This window comes from Micrasema longulum, unplaced genomic scaffold (assembly GCF_059751315.1).
Source record: "Micrasema longulum isolate JH-2025_06_02 unplaced genomic scaffold, ASM5975131v1 h1tg000319l, whole genome shotgun sequence".
Taxonomy (NCBI): Eukaryota; Metazoa; Arthropoda; class Insecta; order Trichoptera; family Brachycentridae; genus Micrasema; species Micrasema longulum.
Window position 1 is genome coordinate 1,082,882 of NW_028277523.1, and position 25,660 is coordinate 1,108,541.

The window sequence follows — 25,660 nt, forward strand, 5'->3', positions numbered from 1 at the left end:
ATATGTGACCAAAGTATGAGGCTTTACTTCTTTTGACAGTGGTCAGTATAAGGTATTTGTTTTTTGCCCCACCAAAGGCCAAGAATCCCAATTACAGTGGTGAATTACAGCGCAGAGCACTCGGGCTTGAAGAAAAGTCACATTTAATTCTTGTGATCCTTCTGTGCATTTGCCTCATGTATCTAAGCCATTTATCAACTTGTTAAAGCATGATTTATTTACGCCCTTAGGGCATTTGGATAAAAGGAACAGTGTTTTTATTTAAACCATTGCTTTCCTAAGGAAAAGTAAAATCAATAGTTTTTTTACGCAAGGGAAATAGGAGAGTAATCCTTAGTTGCAAAATGATGAATTTTATTGATAAAAAAAAAAATTGAGCTCATCATTGATCTGTAAAGTATAGTGGTGGATGAAGCTAGTCTATTTGTAGCATATCAGTGGTCCACACAACCTACCAAGTTAGTCATCAGAAAACGCCAGATGTAGATACTGGATAGCCAGATCATTTTTTTATCATGCCTTTACAATGAAGCAAGTTGTTTTCAAAAATTGATCAACATATTATTTTGATTTTGGGGATTGTTAACAAAGTTTCTCATGTAAATTGAGTCGTAGAGTTACGATAACCGCTCTGGAGAGTTTTATTACTTTTGAGCAAATCACAAATAACAATAGTTTTACAATATACATTTTACATAACGTATGAGTCTGAGCGGGTTTTGCGACTCACTTGAATATTTATTTGATATTTCAACACAACGGCGCAAGATTTGTGATTCAGTCTTCTTATTTTTTAGATTTCAATAAACATTAACACATTATACCCTTATATATAGATATATATATTTTTTTAATTTGTCAAGTTTTAGAGGGTTTTATAACTCTGCAACTCCATTGTGAATTCTTAGATTCTTTGTTTTTATTGCAAAATTCATTTTTAAATCTTTGAATTTTTTTTTAAATAAATGAAACAAACATTTCACACCAATAACACTTTATTAATATTGAATACACATGAATACATATATTGTAACATCAAGGTTTTGCAAAATTTAATTTAGTTCATGCAACACACTTATATGGTAAAATTTTACACAATATTACTTAATTTTAAACCGAATTTGGTTACCATTGACTATTAGGGAGATCACAAGATAACTGCTTTATAAAATATCTAATATTTTTACTATGTCCAAATGTTCCACCTCCAGGGGGTGATCAACATTGAAATGTTAAATTGAAGAACTGTGGAAGTTCGAACATGGGCCGATTGGTGAATGTTTCACAGTGTGTAAAGTGATAACTGAAATCAGCCAATAAGCGGTCATAAGCTTTGTATATGGTAAATTTCCATGTTTCCTTTTCAAAAATATTTTCCACCTCTGTTGTAATTTATGTTAATCTTAATAACTCTCTAGGGGGTGGAATCCAATCCTTGTCTGCGAAAATTTGGACATACTTAAAATATTGTTGATTAAATCAACTGGTCCAAAAAGTATGATAACCGAAAAATATTTTTAGGCTTTGTCTAGTAGGTGAAACAATTCAGTCAGATGAATCTCACCCATATTAATAAAGGTTTAAGTGCTTTCACTTCACAAAAGTCAATAGATGGATGAATCAAAGAACAATGGATGTCCAAACATGGGCAGAATACTGAATGTTACACAGTATGTAAAAAGTGATCACTTAAATTAGCCAACGATAGATCATAAGCCTTGTAAATGACTAGACTTCCATAGTCCCTTCTCAAAAATCTTCTCTATCCCTGTTGCAATATATATTATGTACAATATTTCATTATTATATTCACAAAAATACATTGATACTGCTTTTCCAAGTTTAAAATACTGTACCTCTTTTTCTGGAATAACTTATTGCTAACTACGTGATTGAATTTTTAAATGCTAGTCAAAAGATAAAGGTATTATGTCACAAAAACAAAAAGCAGAGATATCTGGGGTTAAAGTTTTAAACACCAGCACAATTGTTGACAAAACAACACCTTCATTGGTTCTCAAAATAGTTTTCTGCTACTTTCTGATGGTGTAGTTGGCTTTATGTGAAAGAGCTGTACATAAAATGATCATTTATGTTTTTACCTTTTTAGGTAAATTAAAAATAAAATTGCAACATAACAAGTTCATCCACTTATGTTTTCAATTCAAAATCAGCCTGTGGTTCAGTGGTAGTGTTGCATACTCACAGATCAGAGGTCCGAGGTTTGACCCCTGTTCTACCACAACTTAATTCACAAGTAGCATAGTTGTTTACTAGTTGAAAATGCCAATTTATAAAATATATTTAGATATTCTATTTATATGAAAATAATAACAATATTATGTTTTGATGTCTTTAATAAATATGTCCGATTTATGGCTTCTTTTTAACAATCCGAAATGCCCAATGAGGAAGTTCAGTGGCTTTTAAATTTGACTTATTTTGAATAGACTTTCCATAGAATTAAGGAAAGGAAATGTGAGAATTCTTTTTTATTCCAATAATAAGTCTTGCTGCCAAATTAAACGCTGCCTTTTGAAGTTTATTTGTTTGGTATTTACATTATTCATTTTGATCGTGTTGGAAAACCATACCGGTTTTTATTGTCCGTATCCAATTTTTGCAATTTTTTGTAGGGAAATTTGACCAACCGGGGAACATACTAAACCGTTACTAAATCAAGCAATTATATTTTAATAAAAAGTTTAAAAGTGTAGAAACAGCGCTGGGATCTTAAAGAAACAGGATGGTATCACATTTCATGTGTAGGTAGCAAATGCATTACTTAAAAAATAATATTTTTCCATCTGTCAGATTGTCAAAGAAAACAAAATAGACATTTTGTTAGTGTTGCCAGGGTAGTCAAATTTTTTACGCTACTTTGCTCACCAAATGAGAGAACTATTGAAAATTGGACCTCTCGGATTAAACAACGCCGTGGTGGACATTTGACCCACATTATCTTTAAGACATCAAATATTGTTTAACATGACATAAAAATATCCGTTTTATGTAAACTAAAATTTGTTTTGTTTTTTAAGTTCAATGTTCACTTTACTTATCAACTCTGTTGTGTCAATCAATGTTTCCGCGTTTACAATAAAATTTTAGAGAAATTAACAGATTGTTTTTTTTAATCTTACATTTGTGTTATGATTATATTTTTCGTGATCTGGCAACATTACGCGGCGACATCACGCATGCGCGCGGCGAAAGTGGGGGCTTTTTGGACCCAGTCCGATGTATTCAAATATGATTCAACGCTCCTTCTGGACTATTCTTAATTGTATGAGACTATCAAATTAAGCCAACATTAAAAAAATATTCTTTTTTTTGTATCGTATTATCATCGCTTTGATTTTTTCAAATTTTGAAATTATTCACTAGTTCTCGTTGATGAGTTGCGCTGTCATTTAAAAATCAACAACGCTATAATTGATTGGTCACAAGAAAGTCACAAGAACCTGTAACGTCTCAAAATAGTTCATTTTTATTAATTTTTTTACGTATGTTTTATTTTTTACTGTATCGTTTGCGCTATTTGCTTTGGCTTGATGTATGCTGGAATGCGATATGAAATGTCGCTAAAGAGCGCGAACAATATTCAGAGAAAAACTTTGAAAAATTACTTCTGTGTCATCTCTGAAGATGGGCCCTGCTATGAGGAACGCCGGCAAAAAGTGCGAATGACAAAATATTATGGTACAATAATTAAGAAAAACAACATTTGTAAAAACCACAGAATTGTCAAAATATGCACCTTTTCCGCCATATTACGAGCACAATTTGGTATAGTTTAAATGAGTAAGTTTTTAAAAATATTTTAAGAAATTTGTCATTTAATAACAGGAATATTAAATGTTATTAATGAGCTATGGAATTGAAGCAAGAGCAGATACTGTTTAAACGAAACATCTCCCTAGAACTTCAGAAGTTAAAACGTTGCGACCTATCGTAGGTAGAACCCTGAGTGATAGAATAACTTACGAAGAGATTCGCAGAACATTGTGAGGTGGAGTAGGCAGAGAAGACTATTCTGGAAAGGATGGATCCAACGAGGATTCCTAATATTGTGATACACGAGACCCCAGAGGGACGTCGACCACCAGGACGACCACCAAAGAGGTGTAGGAAAAGTTGGATATCTGCATCACACGACCAAGACTAATATCCTGTCAAAACTGAAATCTAAATAAAGAAGAGAAGTTTAACCAGCCGTTTGGATGCATATTATGTACATATGTTAGGTTTTGTATATAATTTAAATTAAATATTTATACATGTAACATCTCTCAATCTATTAATATTAAAATTCGTACTGAGTATTCATTAGCTGTTAATAATTAATAACATATTATGACATTGTTTTTTTTTTGAAAAATAAATATTTTCTTCCGATCAAGTAACATCTTTATAATATTAAGCTCAAAAAGAGGTTTTGTATAAATCACAAACTAGAACATTGAAACATTGACAGTCTTTGTAGACTACAGCAATAAACATGAAAATATTGAAAATACCAATATAATATTTACATAAATCAATGCTATTTTATTATTTATTTTTACCGGATTTAATCCGATGACGTATAATTAAAAAGACACGTTACGTGCGTTAGAAAATTACATTTAAATTCGCACCTGCCTTTATTGTTAACAGACTGTCATGATCATCGTAATGGACATGATGCTATGCAGAAATATGCCATTGTGTGTGAAAAAAATGCCTTATTTGCATTGCAACTGAAAAAAAACAGATATATCGTTTCATTAAATAAAAAAATCAAATTTATTTTCTATCTATTGTTTTTTGCACCGCAACAGGCCAGGAGGCCCAACTACAGTAGTCAATTTTAGCACAGAACATCCAGGCTTGAAGAAAATCACATAATTTTTGTGTTGTCTTTTTTTTATGTAGAGTTTTAAAATAGTACAAACATAACCTCACCGGGAATCGAACCCGGAACCTTCCATGTGCGGGTCGAGCGTCTTAAGCTAGGGTTTCTTAGGACAGCGGTGCCCGTATCTTAACGGCCGTAGTGAACGGTGATGCGAGAGTAACTAGAGAGTGGTTTCCTAGGAAACCACTCTCTAATCACCGTTACGACGGCTGTCTACCGCATCACTGTTCACTTCGGCCGTTAAGATGCGGGCACCGCTGTCCTAGGAAACCCTAGCTTAAGGTTAAGTTCAGATGACCGCGCGGTACCGCGCGGAACTACTAACCGGCAACCGCGCGGTACAAGATCATATTAAACAGTGTTTATCGTCTACATAACCGCGCGCAAGATCTTGCACCGCGCGGTTCTACAAACTTGTATCGATATGTTCAGTTGATCTGCGCGGTTTCAGACAGACGTACGTATAGATCAAAGAAAAATGAGTAGCGAAGATTCAATGTTGATGCCAGAGCCAGACTGCCGCGCGTACATAATATCCTGTCATGCGAATGCTGCCCCGGCGCGTCGACGCGCGGCGCCGTGCGGTCACGTGAACTTAGCCTTAATCACAACACCATGGAGGCGCTGCATAAGTATAACTAGATAATTACAGTAGAACTCCAGCTATCCGGATTAATGAGCGCCAGATTTTATTGCCGCTGAAATAATACAGCGAATTGTAATTACATGAACAACTTACTTAAATGTGTCCAGCAAACTTAATTGCACAATTGAATTTAAATGAAAAATTTCTGCTTTATTTTTTATTTCCTGCTAACTATCTGGATAATTGGCAATCCTGATGAGTGGAAATCGGATAAACTGACTTCTACTGTAGCAATATTTTTTTAATGCATTTTTTACAATTTTAAAGTACTTATTAACTGACGGCCTGTCACAAAAATATGAACTTGGGAAATATACATAACTTTTTCTCACACAAATATTTTTATATGTACCTTATTTGAAGGCAATGTAATATTTGCTAAGTATAATATGCCGTCGGTAAAAGGTATCAACGTGTCTATTTGTTATACGTCAGTGATGACAGTACATTTGTTATGCGTCAGCGATTACAGTAAATTTTTGAACACAAAATATATAAAGTTGCACATTTTTAATACCGTATTGGTTTTACCTATTAATTATTTTAAAACAAATACCAAAGTGTTTTTATGTACATGAGTATTTAAAACAGTATAAATAAAGATACAAACTACACACATATCACATAAATATAATATATCTTGACCGTAGGTAATAAAAACACTAATGAAATATTTAAGGTATGTAGGTATTCCATAACATTCTGTCCGCCAAAATTTGCAAATTTAGAGCTATGATTAGGTACTTCAAATACGAAAAATTTGAAGGTTTGTGTTTTTCTAGAACTGGCAACATTTAAAAATAGTTTCCTGCCAAATTTTTATATGTATATATATATATATATAATGGCATTATTTCATTTTTACAAATAGTGGTGTATCTAAAAACTATTTTTAAAAATGTATATTTTAAATATTTCCTTAAAGATATCTCAAATCATCTCAAAAAATATAGGTCGTGTTCGTGTAAAACACATCCCATAAGAATTTTTACAATTTATTTTTGTATAAAAATATAAATAAAAATCTAAGTGGTCGAATCAATGCTAATGCGTTGATTGTGAAAGGATCATGTGTAGTTACCAGGCGCTTAAATAGGGAAGCTGGTCGCAGGTGGTTAAAAGTCCTGTTTTTTAAAAGTCAAATGCAATAACTTTCATAAAGTTTGTTTTTCCGGAAATTTCAGTGTAAAATTCTTCATATGTTATGTGTTTGAAATTATTTTATGTTAATGTTACTTTTATTGACTCAACTGACAAAAAGTACTGGAAACTTTTCAGTATTTCGGAAAATCGAGAATGCAATGAATAAAATTACCCATTGCTTTTCAGCTAAGAACAATAAGCTCTGTCTGCAGTAAAAAAAATACACATATTTAGAAAGATAAGTGAAAGACATGTTCCTGGCATCTTAATAATATACAATAGCGTTATTAAATATTTGAGCTATGCTCCACATACAATATAAAAATAAAAGTATATACATATTATTATCTTATCGATCACCATGCCCTTCCCACAAAGGGGTAAACAAAGAGGATTTGATGCTAAAACACAGGTTTTATTTTTTGTACCTTATTGAGAAAAGCTGTTTAATGGATCATGGGGCCTTACAGACGATCTCCACTGCATTTATCCAAGCTTATCAATATAAAATAATCGTAACGTAAATATTATAGGGAGGAAAAGTCATCTTGATATTCGTACACACAATTATTGTCGTATGCAATATCAATAGAACATATATTATGTAGTACATATTTATATAGTTTTATGAATAACATAGTAAAATTACACAAATGAAGTATTTTAAAAAGTTATATTATTATTTATTTGAAAACCAATCAAACTACTCACTAGACATATATTTATTTAGTAGGTAATTAAAAATATAAATTTGGGCATCCATTAGTAGGTTTTACATTCAAATATAACATTTTATGCCAAAAACATATAATATTTACATATACATATAATATATTATGTACGCTCTAGTTTGATAAGACACACGACACACAACATATTAACTTATTCTTCGACATAAGTAGTATCTGTATGAAATAATAAAATAGAGGGTAAAGATATACACCATAGACACAAATATATTGACAAATTGCTCAGTTTTGAGTCAGTGTTAAATACTGTGCATAGATATTGATATAAATATATGTATGTACAATATGATTAATTATACCTCAGTGTGCATAGACAAAATACGTAATTTTTATAATTAAAAACATTCTTTATTGTATTCAAATATACGACAAAAATGAGATATACTTAATATTTAAATAGAATTAACAATATGATTAAATCTAGGGACAATGTTTGTTTAATTAGGTTAAGAATCAAAAATACTTAATAATGAATAAAATAAATATTAAAGCTTTTTACCAAGCATAATTATACAGGAACACACAAGTTCAGTACACAATTACAGATATAATATTATAATTCTTGATAAATACATGAATGATGTAATTGACATAATGAATATGACTCAACTTAATTGAAATATAGCTAAAAATTATTAAACTTAATTATTTATACAAGAGACTTGGACTTTAAATCTTTACAAATATTTTATATTATTCAAAATTTTACATTTGTACATTTGGCCAAATGTTGCCCTAAAGGGAGGAATATTGATATTACACACAGACATCGATTCCTCTTCATGAACGCTTCTTTTTGTGATAGACTTCACATTAACCTCAAATCTCTTTTGATGATTTTGAAATTTTTCGTCATGCCTTCCTTGATGTAATACTATAAATACTATTTAGTGTGTATATATCTACACAGCTTGTATATCCATCAACAGTGCGTACACGTTTGTATAGAGGTTTCTATCTTCATTGTATTTATATAATGTATATTTTATCTATCAGGAGTACATAAATCTATGTAGGTTCATTGTATTTTGGAAGTAGGTATTATGAACAATTGAATTGTCCTCACGTAGTAGGGTATACGTGATTTTGTTTTTTTTTAGAGTAATTCAACGAAAACTTTTAGGCTTAGGTCTATTGAGTCAATGTTTTTTTCAATGAAACAATGCCTATTTCACAAAAGTGACAATTGTCAATGATACTTCGTTGCTATGTATACCATTTTATGTTTAAATAAAACTTTTTTAGTTTATAAGGTTTGCCCTTCCATTCTTCTTCACAATTAAATTGTATATTGCCATACTGGATATTTACTCTGTTACTTCCTGATAAAAATGAGTTTTTAATGTATACTATGTCCCAGCATCTTCCTTCTTAAATTCCATACCATTTGTCGGTTCAAATCATTGATATATATGTAACTAGTAATAGTTCTACATTATCTCTGATATATGTAAAGTATACACTAGAAGCAGCACTGAGCGCCCGTCTTGTGTTCCATTCAACCAAAGTTCCGGAATCTAACTTGTAGTCAGTAAACGTGAAGCATCGTAAAAAGGCGCAACATACAGCTTTCTATTCACAGTAAAATGGCATAATTAGTCTTTTTTTTTTACTTATACGCGTTTTGCATAGCAATGCTCATTTTTCGGAACATAATTTCAAAATTTCGTTCTACGAAGCGTCATCTCTATTTAATTGGTTAAAATATGTTTTAAATTATGATGACTATATTTTTTAACACATTTTTTCCATTTCAACATTATTGTCACTAACGTTTTTGAAAATGATGTATGGTTTGATATATTTTTCCAGGTCCAATTTTCATTGGTTGTTTTTGGAAAAACGATTTTGCTGCCACGGCGCAGAATGATTTGGGGCAACATTACACGGGTTGTTGAAATTTAGCATCAGATTTTCTGATGAGGTTTGCTGGAGATTCATGGGATTTGTACTGGCAAAGTTGTGTTCCATGTAACCGCTATCTATTGGGCAAGGTGGTCTTGGCAGATAGTTGCATGGAATTGTTCCTTGGTTTTGTGCATAGTTTATTGGAAAAATATTGTCTGTTGTAGTCATGGAATAGTCACTTTTGTAGCAATCATTGTATGTTTGGTAGTACGGCATTTGTTGGGGGTAAATTTGGTCGTGATTCTGTGGAGGAGGAGGCATCATTGGTAAAATGGGACCTTGGTAAGCTGCTTGGCTAATTGCATATGGCAGAATTTGATTTTGAGGTTCAGTCCTCGGTACGGAAACATTTGGTCTAGTCCCTGGATTATTTAGCATTGGCTGTTGCGCTGTGTTTGCAGGTAATTGTTGATGCAAATAATTACTGGTTAAGTTATGCTGAGCCCTAGAATCGGCTTTGTTGTATCTTTTGGGGGATCGTTTGGGTACTTGGTATGGAGCTGGCCGTGAGTATGCAAAGGGTGGGTTATCTCGATGTAAACGTGAATCATTCATAATTAGATTCTGTTCATACATATGCGATGTATTTTGTGGAGTTGTAAAACTCGGTGTCGATTTTACTGTAGGCTGGACTATAGGTTGGATACCGCTGGTGAATTTCAGCTTGTCATTATTTTTAACTGTTATTGTCACTGATGGGCGAACTTCACTTTGTTCAGTATTTTTAGCTAATTTTTCTTTCAGTGAGTAACTTTTTACCGGTGATTTATGTGTTTTCCAAGAACTAAGCAAATTATCTATTTTGCTTAAATTTCCATCTTTTGTCTCTGCTAAAGTAGATTCAAGTGACATACCGGATCTCTTATTCTTAAAATTTTCTGATATTACATTTTTTTTAGTTGGATCTTTTGTTTGTGAAAGTGGAGGATCAGTTGTAATACTAGCCAGAATAACTTTTTTGTTTGCCTCGGATATTTTCAAAACTTCCTCTTCGATTTCTGCACTCAAGATTTTGTTTGTATGATAATCCTGTTGGTTATTTTTCACACTCGTTTTCTCAGAAACAATATGATCCACTGTTACTGAATCTTCATGCAGATAATCGATTATTGGCAAATTATCATGAATTTTATTTTGTAAAAGGTCATTTTTAGGAATAGAAATTGCGTTTTTACCGCCTATTTTATGATATAAAGGTTTTTCTGAATTTGTAGTATTCTTAGGTACGTTTTTATCAAAAACATCGATTACGAGACTTGGTTGATTAAACGACTCATTGCACGTAGAATCTGTGGTTAGAGTGAAATGCTCTATATTTGAATTCTTTGACAGTTTAGATAAAACAGGTAATTTATTTTTAGTTTGTTTTTCATTCTGGTCATTCGTTCTGATTAATTGATTATCCAAAACTATTGTATGTTTATCTGTATTATTCACTTTATAGATATTCTCTGCAGGTTCCACGATTTTTTCTTCATGTATTTTAAACGGTTTTTCCATAGCTGTAGTTTCAACGTAATTTGCATTGTCATTATTTTTATCAACTTTGGAATCATTGTTTAATGGTTGTGCTATTCTAGTAGTAATAGATTTTGAATTAAGAGAGGGTGTTATTGGTAAATGCTTGGTATATTGTTTGATCAAATTATGATCTTTAATGATATCTTTACTCACTCCATCCTGATGCGATTGACCAACAGTTTTTATTTGGAGGTTTTCTCTTAGTACAATTGTATTTGGTTCTAGAATATTGATTTCATTGTCATTTTTCTCTAATCCCTTTGAAACATGGTTTTTAAATGCCAAATCATTACTTTTGTTCTTGGTGAGGGTTTTGATTCTAAGGTTTTGGTATTTTTTAAACATATTTTTACTAGTGCCTTTAAAAATTTTAAAGAGTTTTGGCATTTTTTTTTTTTCACTGTTGTCTACGACAAGTTCATTATTAACTTCATTTATTTGTAATGTTTCTTGAACAGGTTCATCCTGAGCATTAGTTTCTTGGAGCTTGGAGGTAATTTCATGTGCATTTTTAGGTTCGGTGCTAACGTTATCGATTTTGTTTTCTTCTGTAAATTTTGACCTTTTGCACCTTGTTGTTTGTTCACTGGAAGTTAAGTCTCTCTGTATATCAAATTCAGAATTATTTTTAGAAGCATTTTTTATTGTCGCTTTTAAGTAGTTTGGCCATTTTTTTCTAAATGTTCTTTTAGTTTGTGAAGTTTGCTTGTTTTTCTTAAAAGATTTTTTGCCTCCACTTTTTAATTTTGTTTGTTTATTGAGAATTCTCGGAATTTTCTGAGTTGCTTTGTAAGAATAAGGACAAGAATCCTCAACTCTAACATTTTGTTCATTTGAAGTGTTTGCATTTGATCCTGGTGTAGTTTGTTGAATGACTTCATTTATCCGAAAAGTTTTGCTGACTGATTTAGGCATTTCTTCATTAATCTCTTCGCTTTGATTTTTTAAATCATTTATTTCCCTTTCCGAATCAGGAAGATTATCAATTAAAATGGATTGATTTGCAGAACAGAATTCATTGAGACAAGGATTTTTATTGCATTTTACTACTTGATAGAATTGAATAATATTTTTTATGTGAGTGAGAAGTTTATTTGCAATACATACATCATTATTTCCAGTTAAGCAGTCATTTCTATTAGCTGTACACTGCTTGGAATTGGTAGAACATTCTATAAAATTACTGGCTTGGTTGGATGAATACTTCTTATTAGTAACTTCTTGACTTTCGCATATTTGATATGTATTTGACCGTGTTTCACAGCTTTTAGATGAATCAAAACATTGCACGTTTCTTGCGGTCACTGAACTGCATTTTTGTTTGTTAACTTTTTCATGTTTATTTTGAGAGACGTTGTGAAAATGTCCACTTTCGGCAGTTCCTATATTGTCCTTCTTTAAAACATTCGCATCTTTTTTTTTCAGAATGTTTTCAATATCTGCTCTGGGCAAAGAAACAATGCAACAGGATCTATCATATATTTCCTTGCGAGCTGCGGCCTCCAGAAACATGTCCGGCAAATATTGCGACGGACAGTTGTGGTTCGAAATTGCATCTACCGGTGATGGGTCTGTATTTGCATTTGTATCTATGTATAATGGTTTCATTTCTTCAGATTTACTCTTCAATATTTCTTCTTCCACATACCTCATTAAATCTTCGGCATTTTTCTTTTGAATCTGCGTTTTATCCAAAGGCCATCGCTCGTTCTCTGTTTGTTCAGTTCCTATTGTGCAAGTGTGTTCCGATTTGCGGCTATCAGTCAATATAAAAACAATCTCGGAATCTTTAGTAATTGTTGAGGTGGTTTTGTCGGTGTATTTTTTTTCTAAAACACACGTTGATCTAGCGTCATTAGAATCATCCGATACGGTTATGAAATCTTCACATATTATTGATGTACTTTTTTTAAAACTCGAAAATAAAGGAATATCGTTTTTAGTTTCCGCTTCTTCGGAGTCAATTTTTATTATTTCAGTTTCTGGCGGAAAATCCAACGAATCAATTGAAATAATTGATAGCCTATCCTCTTGGATTTCTACGGAATCTTCATCTGTATTATACGAGCAGTATTCGGTATCAGTTTGGGTACTTTTTGTTTCCTGTATCTCACTCCTTTTGCTGTCGATACATTTCGGTAACAATTGATTACCTACGAAATGCTTGTTTTGTTTATCAAAGCTGGGAAAATTCTTGTGAGCTAGGAGCTTTACCGCTCGTACCATAGGGACTTCGATCTCTGTACCTGCAATCCATAAAATAAAACTTTGTATTATGCTACAAATAGGAATAAGTATTTTACAAGATGATCATGCACGTGGCAAGAACGGGCTCAAGCAAAAATAATGTTTATTTATTTATTTGTGGGACACCGAGTTCATGTATGTATTAAAAAAGGTTTTCAATTGATGTTATATACTTATAGTTTTACATATAATCACCGAAAAAGAGAAACGAAAACGAGAGAAACGAAAACGAAAGAAACGAAAAAACTCATTTCTTGTACTGACAAAAACGAGCTCGTTGAAGTGATGTTGATATTTTGATGGCCCCATATTTATTACCTACAATTTATAAAACAGGGAGCCACACTTCGCCATTTTTAAATATTCCATTGTATCAAACTCATTCAAGAGAAAAAAAATGCCATTAATATCTCGAAAATGTAAAAATGCAATTTTGAATTTATTTAAAAAAAAAAATATATATATTTACAATATTCAGTCCTTGTTCAGGGCAGCTGCCAATAAAGTAAGAATCGCAATGATGATTTCCACCCTCCGTCGGGGAGAGAAACCATAAGAAGAAGAAAAGTAATTTAAGAGGAACCCGTTTTAGCCGTGTTCCCTTCAAATATGTACGTAAATCATTAATTTTTCTGATTTGCTATGCCATGTTACAAATGGTAAACCGAGGTAAACAGTACATGATGTCTGCCTTGTGGCATTTACCTACCACGCATGAGGTCGTGGGTTCGATTCCCGGCATGATCAAGATTTATTTGAAAATATGTTTTTGTCACTGCAATATATCATGACCGTCAGGTGCAGATAAGGATCGTAATAACAATAACTAGTAATAGTTCTACATTATCTCTGATAACAATAATTCATGTATTTTTTTGGGAATCTGATCTTATGCATTTGACAAGTTCTCATCTTTTCAATAATAAGTTGTACCAAAGCTGTACAGATTTTCCATTCTTTGGCTAACTTTCATTATGGAAACCTTAAACTAATAACAATAATTATATGCAAATAAATAGTATGGTAATAGAACTAGTCATTATTTAGTACCTAGCATTTATAATTTATTGCCAAAAGAACTTAAATTTAACTCACAGTGTAGTAAGAGTAAAATAAGAAAGTGGCTACGCGATCAAAAGTTTATATATGAATAGTTATTAAACTAGCTTAAGTGTAAATATTTTTATTTTTTATGTATTTTCTTTCCTGTATTTGCAAAAAAACAACTGTGTATTGTATGTATATTACAGATCTTTCCTTAAATACATCTGTAAATTCATCAAGGTAATATTATATAAGTTAGTATTATTATAAATCTCCACCAACAGGCCTCAGAAAGTGCTTGGTGGGATTTTAGTTACCTGTACAAAAAAAATATAAAAAATAGTGAAAGTGTAAACACGTATTATATATTAATGCAAAATAAAAAAATCTAATTAAGACTTGAAATGAGAAACTGTCATACATTTTTTTGTGGAAGCAGTTCCTTCTTTAACGGTTATTTTGTTTGTTTGGGAACTTCCCTGGACTTTGGAAGTGCATCCGACATCTTGTTTTATTATTTTGAGTTTTCCTCCAGACCCAGATGAGCACGCGATATATTTGGTCGTACATTTGGTGATGTTATGTACTTTCAATTGATTGAGTTTCTTCGATCCTAATATTTCCTTCTTAATCTTGTACTCTTTGTGAAAATCTGTGGATACTATTTCATTTTTTGTATTCAGAATTGCATTAAGTTCTGGTTTCAAATCTTGGTTATTATTAGAATTGTCTTCTGGTGGTAAAATAGGAACCAACTGCCTCAAAAAATGATCTTTGTCAGCACGCTTTATCATCATTTCTAGTTCTTCATCGTAACCAAATAGTTCGAGATGAGTTTTTATTTTGATTGCTCGCTTGAGTTTTATCCCTTTGGGTTTAGAGATAACCTTTTTTATCATTTGTTTCTCCATTGTTTCTGGTTTAACGCAAAATTGACTGAATATTTCGTTGCACGTTCAATTTGAATAGCTATAGTCTATTTTATCATTTGTTGAATAATAAAAAAATTAAAAATTATCATTTTCCATATCTTAAAAAGGTTTTAAATGATTTTATTAGTTTTGAAGATCCTAACTGTTTAAAATACTGTCTTTGGCAATAACTTTCCACATTAAATTTAAGCAAATCTTAGTTTTTATTGTCTTTTGAAGAAGACATATATTTTTCACAGCTTATGTGGGCACTGGTGAATCACATTTAAGCTCTAATAATATACCATGAACTGTATTTGATCTTTTCACTGATTCTAAAATTGAGTTGTAAACACATCAGCATTGTCCATAAACACTCTTTTATACTTTTATTTGCTTTAAAAAGCCATCATTGTTTTTATGTTTTTGGTTTGTCATTGGGTTTACCATTTTTTAAAGCTTTCTCTCGATTTTAATTTTATGGTGTGCGATTCAATAATTAGTATTATTGAGTGTTGAACATATCTGAAACAAAAAGTATCATTTTAGTTACATACATTTTATATAAAATAATATATTGGTCCGGGTGGCAAACGTAAAAATACAATTAATCTATGATAGATACAGTGACAACTAATTAGCCTGTAAACAAAAAAATATTGAAGGGCTGGGAGCTGTTTTTAAAATATATTTGATTTATTTTAAAAATATTAATAGATATATATGTACATATATAAATGCATAACAAAAAATGATAAAATTGCATAGCTATAACAATAGTAATAAGTAGGTAAATACACATAAGAAACCAAAAATATAAACAAAATATATACATAAATATGAAAAAGCAAAAAAGAAAAACATTTTTAATTATAAAGAAATTTTTAGAATTAGATTGCGAGAGAAAAAAAGAAATCAGACACGTTTTATAACATCAAGTCCAGAACCAAATATATCAGCCTTGTCCTCATACTGATTACCATATCTGTGCTAACTTGCTAAATATAAACCTTGTACATTATAAGCGAGGTCAATAATACTGTAACCCCCATAAAGAATACTTTATATAGAGATTAATTCATTCATGACTGTCCAGATTTGCTGGAGTTGATGTGTTTCCGTGTACTTGGTCGACATACCCGCCACAGATCTTCTTTTTGCTCTGCAAGTTCTAGGACCAACTATGACATGCACTCGCCTTCTCGCCTATCCCTAGGCTGCGTCGTAGCGCTGATAATACTATGCATAAAAAAATTGACTTAGTTTATTAGTCTATTGGCAAATAATAAAACCTCTGAACTTCATTGAGAAGAAAATCTTTGAATTATTTTCTTGGAATTGATCCCGCGACGCCAGTTTCTCAGTTAGCCGTCTGACCAACTGCGCAACAGCACCTGTCTGAGTTATCTGTCAGTAACCATCGAAATGAAAACACTCGTCCAGGGTTTTGTTTCTATTTTATACCCATAACTGTTTTCTTCATCTGCCTGGACACAGACAAGATAATTTGCAGAATTTTATGTAAACGTTATTTTGGTATCAATATTTTATTTCTGAGTTTGCTTCCCTGTGATTTAAACTAGATGTAGGAGTAACAATTGAAATAGATTACTAATACCAGTGTTAAATATCAAAGCTCAATATCGTCGCTGTGCCGCTAATATATTATGTTAAGTGATTTTTCTTTCTTAAAAATATTTTATACAGGTGAGGATCGGCAGCTCTTTGACTCTTGGTTCGGGGTCTCTACTGGAGTGAGGCAAGGCTGCGTCCTTGCACCGTTCATTCATCATACTGATGGATTTTATCTTATACAAATCAATACCACCTGATCGAGGCATAGAAGTGAACTCCACCCTGAAGTTGTGCGACTCGGAGTATGCAGACGATGCAGTTCTTTTTGAAAAGTCTGTTAGTGATTTTCAGGTAATTGTTGACAAACTGCAGGAAAACTCAACTCGTCTGGGTCTTAATATTGATAAAAAAATATTTAGGTGCAACAAATCCTGTCCTGACCCTAATTATCCTCTCTATAGTAATAGACAGAGAATTGAGAAAGTTGACAGCTTTAAATACTTGGGAGTTCACATAACTGAGGATGGAAGCACGCACAAAGAGCTCACAACCCGCCTAGGAATCAGTCTACCCTACTTAAATATTTTTTCAAAATTAAATTACGTATTTTTCCTATTTGTTACCAATAACAAAAAAAATATTGAAAAAATTCATGATAAAAAGGTTAATTGTTTTATTGATCTCCTTAATAAAATGTTACTTGCCGGCGCAACGCCGCGCTGTGGAATCAAATTCAGAATTCACGATAAAAAGTAAAAAGTTTTTTCAATACAATTTTTAATTATTTTGAACTTATACACAGATAAATTGTGCATTGAAGTGCGGTTTCAATATCGAAAATGGCGGACATGGGGTGAAGGGGAACACTGTGTAATCACGCGTTGACCCGTTGGTTGCTTCGGTCGTAATGCAATCTTGAGCGGATCGGCGTGCTGCGACGGATCCCCGTGTTTTATTTTATAGAATTTTTTATTGAATTGAAATATTTTGAAATAAATATGAAAAACACATTTATAAAGAAATGTTCAAGTTCGATAAAGGTTAATTTTATTACTGTCTTTTTACAAAAAAAATATTTCGCGTTGATTTACAGTACACTTCCGCCTCCTGCCCTAAAAATTTAATTTAGCAGAAATCTTCCTTAACTCTTGTGTGGCTGTGATGTCACACTAGTCGACATAGGACACAAGATTTGATATATCTCTCTTATTTTTTAAAATTATAAATTCGTATTTTTTACGATCTTCAAATGGACGTTTTCACACCCGATTTGGAAAGTAAAATTTGTATCACTACGCTATATGTAAATACAAAAAATATTTAACTTTGCTGCGCGAAGCATGAATGTCCGCTAATTCAGCAACACATATATACAGATACCTTATACAAGACAGAGCACGAAGATAGAAGTCATAACTAGGAAGACTGAGACGCTGTTCTGCGGTGGGTGTCATCTAAAACAGATTTAGTCTTCAGTCGGTTAATGTCAATGATGGGGGACGCACGCGCGTAACATGAGCGGCGTATTTGTGATTTTCAATTTATTTTGCTATAACAGGATTAAATTATATGTTTATTCCCATAAATTATGGAAAAGGAGTTATTAAACAGTAGTCTCTATGTTTTCTATTTTTTTCAAATGTCTGAACTTTAGAATATTTCGTCTTTTACTAGTGGTAACACGATGTTACATCACCGCGCGCAAAAGGATTATTTACCACAGTCTTTTAAGAGTTAATATGTTTCATAAAAAATCCGTAAAAATTACATTAAAGTCCATCCAGATTTTTGAGATATTTTTTTTACGTAAACAAGTTGTTCTGATTTACTTACATATTTTTCATCAAATCTGAGTTTATATTTTTTTATTCAGTTTATTTATTTTTGTCTTACGGCTTTGTATACCTCAACGGTATATATATATATGTCTCAAAAAGAGCTATATGATATTGTGAAATCTAAAAAATGTAAATGTTCTCAAGAGCAGTGCAGGTATTTAAATGCAGGTATCGAAAATTTAACACTTTATTGATAAATAAACAAATACCATATTAATATAATTTAGGTCCTTTACATAAAATGGCGAACAAAACAAAAAATAACCTTTAAAAAATAACATAATTTTGTGAAAAGAACCTAAATTATATTGTTATGGTATTTGTTACAACCAATACAATGTAAAGTTTCCGCAATAAACGTAAAAATGCAATTTTTTAATAAAAAAATATAAAAGCGCCATCTACTCGTATGAATAATTAGTTAAATATTTTTGTTTGGAATCACTTTAAAAATGTCAAAAATGTTCAATAATACATATATATTCATATAACATTTATGCTTACATTTGTGCCTATTTTTATGGCAGAAACTTAAAAATGATTTGATTATTTTAAATACATTTTGATAACAAATTATTAAAAAATATTTTTTATCGTGTTTTGTGAATCTAGACCCACTGTGCGACGATAAATATGATGCTTTTGCATTCGCGATTTTAAGTTTGACCCAATATAGTCTACTAATTTATCGAAACGTAATATGCTCGGGTCACTATAAACTAGATGCGTTTTATTATGTTGGCTTTGCCCACAAACCAATTCACTCAAAGGGAATCAAAGCGCACGCTCCAATATTGACAATGTAAATATGCAAATGACATGTAGCAATGGTTGATGTTGTATTACGGAAATTAAAGTATCCTTCATGGGGGATATGAAAGATTAATGAATTCCACTGGAAGCCCAAATTATTCTCTGGCCGCATCCTAAATTGTTCCATATCTGTTTCCACAAGATGGCGTAAAAGTCATCACCCTATCGAAAGATGGCACAACTTTTACAAATGGCGGCAAAGTGTGAAGTAAACATATACAAAATACACGCCAACAAGACATGAATCGCTATACTCCTCTAAGAACGCTGAAAAATTCTTTCGATTTTTGTGCGGAATAATTCGTCGGTGGTATTTGCGCAGCGTGAATTTGGACGCAGATTTCCCGGTCATTTGACAACAACTAGATTAGCACTACGGAGCTTAGCCGCTTGTCTAGAAGTGTATGGGGTAACATGAGATGCTGCCAGATCTGGCCGGCCCCGGAACAGCCGTTCTGCTGAGAATATCCCGACTGTGGCTGAATATATCGTAGAGGATCCCGGAGTATCGACCAGACGACGTGCCACGTAATTTGGCATCAATTTGTGGTCTTTCCAGAGAATTTTGGGATTGGAAAACATGTTGTTCTAACCGGATGGATCAATGGCGAATATTGCAAGAGCCACAACCAATATTCTGAGGGCTGTACTTTCGGGTCGCTTAATCTCTCGTTTTAGTGATTTGCACTGGCTGGCAAGATTACCCGATTTAACCGTTCTTGACTTTTTTGTGGGGTTTCTTGATGTCAAGAGTCTATGTGAACAAGTCTCAGACTCTTGAAGTGCCCAAAGAGAATATCTGCCAAGATGCGAGAACCTAGGGCCGGAAGTTCTGAAAAGAGTGAAGGAAAATGTCATAAATAGGGCCCGTATGGTCATCAATTCTGGCGGTGGCCACTTGGCCGATATCATTTTCTCGACTCAACGGAAAAAAAGTTAAGATATCAAATAAACACAATCCAAAACCAGAGTTTAAATTTTTCATTCATAAAAAAAATTACAGTCAAAGAACATCGGGTGACAACTTTTGCACCACCTTGTACATACTGCATATTCGGCCATTGAAGATTTCCACTATTACATTGGACAAAGCTTAAATTGCGCGTTTTATTTTTGAATAAATTACCTACCTCTTGTTTATTAATAAATAACCAGCCCCGCAGCTTTGCACGTAGTTTTAGGGAGAAATTATTTAGGTAATTAATTAGTTGTGTCGTTTATCAATATGAATTTTCCCGATGGAATGATATTTTTCTTTGGAATTGAAAGTAGCTTGGTTTTCCAACTACCGCTATTAAAGAAATACGACGATCCGTTAGTCTATGGTGACGTAACATCGTTAATCTGTTCACAAATCCGAAGGCCTACTACGAAACTAAGACGAGAAGTAAACCGAGCTATAGTAGGGCCAATTAAATAGGTCACATTTGACACTTCATCAACATTCAACAACATAAGCTTGTAAGGGCGGTAGTAAAATATTATTTATTTTTTCGAATTTAGAACTGCACAATTGCTTAACTTTTTTCAATTACGATTATATATTTATTGTAATAATGACAAAAGAAGGTAATTTTATGATTTACTTTCACTAATAAACCATTCTTAACATAATAAACTTTTTCTGTTCTTAACGTCGTTACAATGTTGCATCAGTGAACCCTTTTTCTTTTTAAACACTAGGGATGTTACCCAGAAAAATCGAATGGTGATAGTTTTGTTAAATTATGTACATATCTTATTTTGTTCCTTAAATTTAAGATAGAAAATAATAATGGGACAGGGATTCGACTTATGATTTTTAAAATAAAATTACAGTACCTATAAGTACTTTTTCATAGCAACTGAATTCAATTGACATATATTATGTTTGAAGTCCGAATCGATTCATTCACTTTAATCGATGTTTTTAAGCAGGTTACCTCACCATGAAGCTAAAACCGACAAATGTCAAATGTGACCTATTAAATTGGCCCTACTATAATTATAGATAAAGCAATTCAGTTATAGAAATTAAAAAAAATTATTTTAAATTGATTATTTTTGATTTCCCGGTTAACCGCCTACTAATGTTCAAATAATGTTGCTCATTGGTGATAAATTAAATAGATTTTTTGATTTGGAATGAAAAATAAGTATCCTATATTACTTCTCACCTCTCAGGCTATCCCAATGCAAAAAAATGTCAATCGGTCACTCCGTTGAGACGGGAAGGAAATACAAATAAACAAACATACTTTCGCTTTTATAATATATGTATGGATTTTATAATAAAATTTATTAAAATGTTAAGTTTCATAAATTTTTGTATTCAAAACTAGAATACAAGACCTATTTTTACGGCCCGTTGTATTGCAAGAAACTGTACCTGACTTCGTGGTTGATAATCAAATGGTGTTTGTCCGTATGGGCGACTCTATTAGCCAGTGGCGTATTATTACTCTAAGAAGCAGAGGTTATTAAAGATTTTAATGAACTGTAGGGGAGACCGAGGATGGTTGAAACAGTTTTTACATCAACTAGTATATCTCAGCCAAAATAAATCTACCTCAATGAACTTTATATATTAACGTAGCCAATTTTATACACTATATAATCTAAACAAAATAACAGGAAAAAATAATCAGAACCAATGAGGAAATAGGCTAAAACTGAAAGAACTCCCTGCGTTACAACTCTCCTAGTACCGAGGTAAGTGAAACGGAGATCAAGGTAAATTGTGACTGTTTGGTATTTGGCGAAAGTAATGATTTTTTAAAATAAAAACGATACCATTTTTAAAAATAAGAAAAACACGCGTGAAACAAATTTAACTGCTGTAATCAACCGTTGGTATGTTCAATAAAATATATTAGTTAGGTTCTATGGTGCAGTTATTATAAATTAAAGCAATAGAGTGTTTCGTACATATTGACTAGGCATTCTGAAACAAGAACAATTCACAATTTGGTTTATAAATTCTCACCACAAAACAATAAAATAATGAAATAAATAAAAGAAGAGAGTTAAAACAAGCTGTTTCAACTCTCCTAGTTCCAAAAAATCAGGCCTTGTTCAGAATAATGGCTTTTAACTTCAAAACTAGAGGCGAGCTATAAAAAACAATATCACGCTTTGAAACTCGAATAGGCAGTGCATATTGGGAATAACATCACGCCAGCCTTTTGGTATTACGTATCGAATAATTTTCTTTCTTCGTAGTCTCAACCCTGGGGATTGGTTTGCAGCAAAGTCCTGCATCTCGTCCTCCATTGGTCTCTATTCTCCGTAGCCCTCTTCGGCAGTTTAAATCTTCGCACACTTGCTCCAAATATTCCCGTCGGGGGCGCCGTCTGTAATTTTTCCCCTCAGCAATTCACTCTATGATGTCATGCAGGAAACCCTCATGGCGTATAATGTGGCCGATTCATTGGATTTTCCTCTCTGATATGGTTTTGATTAGGTGCGAACCTCGTTATTAGTTATGTGGTCTCTCCAGGAAATTCCTTATATTTTTCTGTAGCACCACATCTCGAAGGCCTCTAGTCTTTTTTTTATATCGTTTGGTAAGGCACCATGTCTCACAACCGTACATCAATATGCTCCATACATATGTCTTGGCAAGTTGCTTGTGGAGCTTTAGATTTATATTATTCGACTCAAAAATCTTTGATTTTTTGTAAAACGCTAGCCTTGTTCAGTGTATGCGGCAGTCGACTTTTCTTTTTGTTCTCCCATCCCAGGTGATCCTGCTTCCAAGGTACACTAACTCTTTTACGTTTTTTAGAGTTGCTCCTGACATTACTACATTCATTCGATGCTCATTACGGGCCACAGTCATTACTTTGGTTTTGCTCCTGCTTATTTTAATATTATATTTATTATTTAATACATTTTCCATGGATGTCAGAGCTTCAGTGAGTTCTTCTTCACACTTAGCAATCAGGGTGATGTCATCGACAAACCTTATCATATCCATCTTTTTTCCGTGTATTTTAACACTCTCTCTTTGACACATTTTTTCCCTGATTTCATCGATCGCGCACTTTATATATCCCTCTAAATATCGAATAACAGGCTATTCAAATACTGGCCAAAAACTTACTTTTGGTATTTTTTTCCATCCAAATGTTACAACCACTCCCTGTAGACTGCTGTTGTCGACTCCATCAAGTGGCACGTCAAAAAAATAGTAAATGTGCTATGTTGCCAGTTCGCTATCGATCATAGATTTCTCAAAATCACCATTGTTTCAATTCTCCTCTGTTACAACTCTCCTCGGTATCCCCTAAACTTAAGCCAATGTGGTTACTGACTGTTTTCCTTTGTGACGGTACGTAGTTATTATATCATACATTTTAAAATTAATTCTTAGAATGATGCTTCTATGTCCCCCCCACGTTCAGATCTGAGACATTGTTGTAATTAAAAAAAGAGGCTTAGCGGGTTATTCCTTTAAAAAAAAAATATAAAAGTACTGTAGGACATAATTTTTTTAAAAAGAATCATTGACATATTTCTGGTCATGCTGTTACAAAAGGAAATTCCAGCAGAATGCTCGTATGAGGTTTTGCTGAAATTTTATTTAATTATAACAAACAAATTATAACAAAAACACGTACAACTTTTGCTCGAAGAAATTTCTCTTTTGCGGCCCCAAGAGTGTTTAATGTCCTGGATTAACATATTCCATTCTCCAAAACGAAAGCCATTTCCAGGAAAAGTGTACAAGTTTGGATTTTGTAGGGAAGAGACCAGTGTAAGAGATTGCTGCGATATATTGCATAGATTTATGTACTGTTAAGCGTGTCGTCCAGATGTTTATTGAAATATATGTTTGTTAACATATTACAACAGAGATGAAGAACATTTAAGAGAAGGTAATATAGAAGTCTAGGCATCTACAGGGCTTATGACCTGTCAATAGCTGGTTTAAGTGGCCACTTTACACACTATGTAACATTCACCATTCTGCCTATATTTAAACATCTATATTCCTTCAATTCTTTAATCTGTTGATGTTTGTGAAGTTAAAGAGCTGAAACCTTTATTTATGCGGGTGAGATTCATCTAATTGAATTATTTCACCTACATACTAGGCAACGCCTGAAAATATTATTTTTTCAATTTGTATACTTCTTCATGGACCAGGTAATTTATCAACAATATTTTGAGTTTAAATTAAATTACCTGGTCCATGAAGAAGTATAGAAATGAAAAAAAAAAATATTTTCAGGCGTTGCCTAGTATGTAGGTGAAATAATTCAATTAGATGAATCTCACCCGCATAAATAAAGGTTTCAGCTCTTTAACTTCACAAACATCAACAGATGAAAGAATTGAAGGAATAAAGATGTTTAAATATAGGCAGAATGGTGAATGTTACACAGTGTGTAAAGTGGCCACTTAAACCAGCCATTGCCAGGTCATAAGCCCTGTAGATGCCTTCATCTCTGTTGTAATATGTTAATATGAACAGCTCCCCAGGGAGTTGAATCCAGTCTATGTCTACAAAAATTTGGACAAACTCAAAATATTGTAGATATATGTTTATGTAAAAAAAATATTTTTGGTATGGTTTAAAAATATGCATGCTTCCATTTTCCATTATGGTGTGTCCTAACTCAACACAGGGCTCTTGGCCTCATAGAGTTAGGATTTGTAATTATATAGGGGGCCAAATACTTGACGTAAAAAAAATGTAGGGGGTAGAACACCCAAAGGGCTGTAAAAAAAGGCAAATGTGTTGAGAAAAATAAATTAAAAGATGAGAATTGAATAATACTACCGATTGAACGACACGTATTTTTTTTTTCTTCAATAACATACTTAATATTCAATAAATGAAGAAGAAAAAAAAGTTAATATTTATCCCAAAGAAAAAATTCAGACGACGCGCGAAGGTGGCGAAATCAACGAAATAAAAACAATAAAAAAATACATCTCAAAGTCAGTTCACGATTTACTGAACACATTTGCTTTTTTTTAGCAGCCCTTGGGGTTTTTTTACCTCAATTTTATTCACGTCAAGTATTTGGCCACCCTGTATATGTAGTTGTATGAATAAAAAATAAATATATACTATACATAAGTAACATATTTATTTATGAACGCCCAATTATAAAGTTGACTTCTTCCCGAAACAAAATGCTTTCCATGTCCGCTGTAATGATATAATAATATATGTAAGTTCTTATTCAGCCCTTGATCCGTGTAATATGACCCTAACATTATATTCCGATAATAAATTCAACTGTGAATCTAGCAGTGGCGAATGGTGATTTTATTTACAGGTAAGCTATAAAAAAATCATATATTTGTACCTACATACGTAGTAGGTACATATTTTTAAAAAAAATGTATTTATTTTACTTGCATATCTATTT